We start from the raw sequence: 5,133 nt of genomic DNA, 5'->3' as shown, positions 1-5,133 counted from the left end.
ATCATACGAGTAAAATAAATTATAAACTGTCATATAGAAAACAGTAAGTCACAAACTGTTTATTTCTACAATGAACATTGAAGCATTTGAAGCTATGAATCATATAACTTTTAACTTATAAAGGGACTGATATATCTTACCTTAACGCATTGTCCGGGGCGTAATTTTTGGGAAACGGTTGTTACATTTCATTAGACCAAAGATGATCAAGATAAGTTTTGTTAGAAAGTGAGTATTCGTAATACGCACTTGTATACGCTGACGCGAAAATTGTTTGATCGAGAGTCTAACTGCAGTATAGGTTGACAGATAATAGATATGGATAAAACAAACATTGGATGCTGATGATAGAAGTTTCCTAAGACTGACCAAAAGAAACTATCACGATTATTAGCTTACCAATTTTGTGGTTTATAATATAAAGGGTGTTAGTTATGGTTCGTCAGAGTTTATTACTTTTCTACACTGGTTTAGTATTTAACGAAATTTTTCCGTCTAAACCGACAACTATTATTAGGATTTGGACTATTTGGAGATACAGTTTGACCGGTCGGTCGGTATCGTATGGAACCGTTTGACTATTTGGTATGATATATTTATCAAGTACTTTTTAATCTTAATTATTTTTTATAAATATCGTAATCACTAATCTCTATAAATATAAAATACCCTTCACTCTCCGGCGCTGACATTTTATCCATTTCAATTTCGGTTGTTATCATAACCTTTTTGTTCCAATACTTATTGATGGGAAAGTTGTTGTAAACTTTTATTCACTTAATACACAATATTACATTATTCAGTAACGAAAAAATTATCAAAATCAAAAATTAAAATATAAAAGTATTTGTTATATTACAGTGACATGTATTTAAGGAATTAAAATAATAAATATGTTCCCGTTCCTAAAAAAAACGTTCACTATTTAGAAGCACCCTATTTATAATATAATGTACTTAAATCAATCGAATTCACTATCGCCCTAGAGCAGGGGTCTTCAAGATATGTCATTCTTGCCCTTATAATTTGAGACCAGCGAACACATTTTAAGAGATTTAAAAAATATAATAGGAGGCCCGCTGCCTACAAATATTGAAGACCTCCGGTTTAAAGACTCGACCATGAGTAAGTCGTCGGATGTCAACAAGTCGCATTGAGTCCTAAATCCTAATCTATATGATGTTTAATAGCGTATAACAATACGTGTGAAATATTCAAATATCCGCGGCGGATGTCGATTCACGCCGCGGCCCGCGGGTACTGCTGCAGCTTCTGCTCCGCCGCCGAACCGACAAGTCCGTTTGTATATGGGTGCACAATACGTTTTTGGAATTTTGGCTGTAAGCAACAATGTAACTGGTATAAAAATACACACGTTTACGCCCGTTTTGACGTTTTGTGTACGATTTTTCTTTCGTTTTTGCAAAACACTCGCGATGACCTGTCAGACCCTCCACGTAGCGGTGTTGTTGTGTCCCTTTTACGCACTATATTCAATAATAACTCATCAATGCATGTATACACACGACACACGCACATAATAACGTATATATATATATAATGCATAGGTATATAATGTGTATGGGCATTGGGCACTGACCTGTGTATACATATACGAATATATATAGGTACGATGAATATAATACCACGAGTCACAGAGCCATTGTGATTGTTATATACGCACTGCACATTGTTGATTGTTGTTGTTATTACAGTAGGCTTCGGAGGCTGAGGGGAAACCGCAGGGCTCGGACACATATATTATTATTATTATTAGTATTATCCTATCTTTCTATATTATATGTTAGGTTGTGTGACGTACGTACTACGTATAGATCAATATAATATATATATATATATATATATATATATATATATATATAATACCATATGGATATATAATATATATATACATAGGAAAACGCCACCAATCGATGATCCGAGACAAACCGTGGACCAGACCAACCGCCCCGGGCTAAATACCGCCGATATCTAGAATACAATGAAACGCGAATAATACGCGCGGCGGAAGATTTATAATATATTGATCTCCCGTGTTTGTGTAGGCGATTTAACTTTTTTTTCTTTTAAATTGATCGAATGTACCTATATAATAATAACAACGTGTATTATAGTAATAATTCTATTGACGCTGACCCGAATTATCTGTAGGCTTGATTTGGCACATTGTTCGCCTGATGTGTTCTGTAGAAATTATTATAAGATTTTACGGACTCTTATTACATATAATATCATACCTATCCGTGGTGGAATTCCGCGGTAAAAGTTATTTTAAAGGAATAATAATTGTGCGAATTTTCTTTTCTTTGCAGCCGATCGTTCTTACATGAGTTAACACACCGCATTACAAACATATTACGCCGCCTGTAAATACAATCTTATGTTTAGTTTAAGTGATTCTGTACCACGTGTCCACGTTGATATACTTCTCTCGACTCTCACAAAAAGAAAAGTAACCAAGTGGTATATAGTCCTATTATAGGGCCATAGGATACCTATACAGAGTATCTATAGAATCTATAGTAAAGATAATAATTATCTATTTATATGTTCAGTGTCGAACTTAAGGGTCCCAAGGCAGCTACTAAAGAAGGGACCTTTAAAAATATATTAATAAAAACTGCTTTTAAAAATATATAAAGTATACGATTCCGATACACATTATCACATTATACATCCTTAACAATATAGTGTAACATACAGTGGCGGATAAAATTTTTTTTTTGGGGGTCCACAATTTTTCATATTATATTCATATTATATAATTTTGTAAACACAATATTTAGGATAGGATTTGATTTTAGGGCTTACAGACATAATATGACTGGCCTCTCGGCGCCCTTGAATCTGCCACTGATAAAAAAATATTAATTTCCAAGTTAGTAGTTACTTTACCTACCTCATAATAATATTCTTAAAAGTCTATTTCTATCTAAGCCTTAAAATAAATAAATAATATTTTATACACGAAAAACGAATAAATATATATAAATATTAAAATATCGTATTTCTTCACGTTGATCCATTTTGTGTCTTTTTTTTGGTACTTGGCCGGGGGTTTGGGCCCCAAAAAGTTAAGGACCTCTATATGCAGCTACCTAGTTTGCCTTGTTAGCTTGGAAGTTAAGCACTGTTTATGTTATAGATTAAATATGCATATATCAACAATAATAAATAACGAGCCAAATTTAATTTTTTTAAAGGAATCATACCGGTTTTATATATATAATATATATATGTATATAGTTATTGTTATTTTTCATGTTATCAACAGAAATTAGAAATAAAAAAATAAAAAAATTCGTGTGTAAACAAGTGAGGCATGTGTAATGTATCAATATTCAAGAATTAATATATGGTGGATAAAAAATAACCTATAACGTTTATAATATAACGTATAACCTTTTACCTTTACTTAATACGTCCTTTGAATAACAGTGAAACCCTAACCAAAGTCGGTTCGTAGGTTAATGTGATTTTTGCTAACATATTATAAGTAAATGTTTCCTTTTTAACATCTAGTTTTTACATACTATAGTAGGAAGAACTTATGTTCATAAGTACCATTCCCTGTATGAGAATCCACGTTTGCAGTGGGGTTTAGAGTCTAGACCTCCCCTCCGGGTCAAGTGTTAGGCTATGATATATTATTCGCTCGGGACGCTCGGGTTTTGACTAGCTCACTAGCTGTTATGACTGTTACGAGTATTACGATATTTAAACGCGGATTACACATACATTTCATGATTTCAATCGTAGGTATAGGAATGTCCACATATTTTAATTTTTGTTACGGCTATTAAAATATTTATATTTTCCCCGAAATTACGACGCTTGCGATATCTATTATTGGTATTTGGTGTCTTGGTGATAATAATAGCATTCGGCAATTCGAACTTCGAAGAACGTACGTAATAATATACAGCGATAAACTGCCAAATTACTATATAATGCCAATTGGTATAGATTGAATATCTGTAAAAAATATTCAATATTCAGCCATCGTTCATCCGTGCCCGTCAATCGTGTAAATTGTAATAATCTTGTTGTACGATTTAGTTACCAGTTACGAGTGTATTAATATTATTCTTTTAACCTCAGATTACCTGTATTCAAACTCAAAAAATATTTAAAATTCAGATTAGTTAAATGACTTAAATGTATAACAATTAATATTTCAAGTTATTTTACTTTTAAATTACACATAATACCTATAAAATTTCAACATATTCTTTGAAATTTAGATATTAAATTTACGTCAATTATTATTATATGGGTTCTTTTAACATCTTTTTTTTTCTTATTTTTATTTGATTTATACAATATATATACAATTTTAATACAATAAGCATAAGTGATGGTACAGAATTAGGTTTAAAAGATATACAATTTACCATTTGGGTGAAGAAGCCACCCACTGGCAACACTCCGACGATTGGATTAGTTTAAGAGGTTAGTATTAATATTTTCTTTTTAATCTTTTTGGGAAATTTCCGGGCATTGGGTTTTTTGCTAGTAAGTTTGGGTGATCAGGAAGTCTCTCTTCTTTGTGGTATCATTTGTAGGATCTAGGGCGGTTTCACAAACTGATTTAGTTTTAGATTAGCGTGGACTAGCTGTTCTGATTCGAAACATAGAAGGGAGCCGTTGTAATTACTAAGTCCCGGATTTGGGCACAATTCGTCAGTGAGTATTACCATTTATCAATAAAATAATAAGCAATGGTAATAGCATATAAGCGCCGGTGCGATATATGCACCCCGCCACAGCAATAACCTACTAGAAGGTTAATATTATATGATTGATAATATATTATGAATTATGATAGCTGATAGCATTATAATATAAAAACAGAATTATCTATTATACCTACATAGTTGTATATTAAAATTTATATTCATATTTCATACCCAATGATAATGTAGTATGTATTTTGTAATACCTATATATTATCAGACGCCTTTGGATTTACTAGAATACTATATTACTACTTAAATGCTTATTATATTATCTGCTTTTACACATTTAAGTAAGTGCTTGATTATAAGTACTATATTATAGTAATTAGTATTTTATAATCTATGGTGCTGATTATTATTTTAAAACACATAA

The sequence above is a fragment of the Rhopalosiphum padi genome, chromosome 2 (assembly GCF_020882245.1).
Source record: "Rhopalosiphum padi isolate XX-2018 chromosome 2, ASM2088224v1, whole genome shotgun sequence".
Taxonomy (NCBI): Eukaryota; Metazoa; Arthropoda; class Insecta; order Hemiptera; family Aphididae; genus Rhopalosiphum; species Rhopalosiphum padi.
This window is presented reverse-complemented; position numbering follows the sequence as displayed.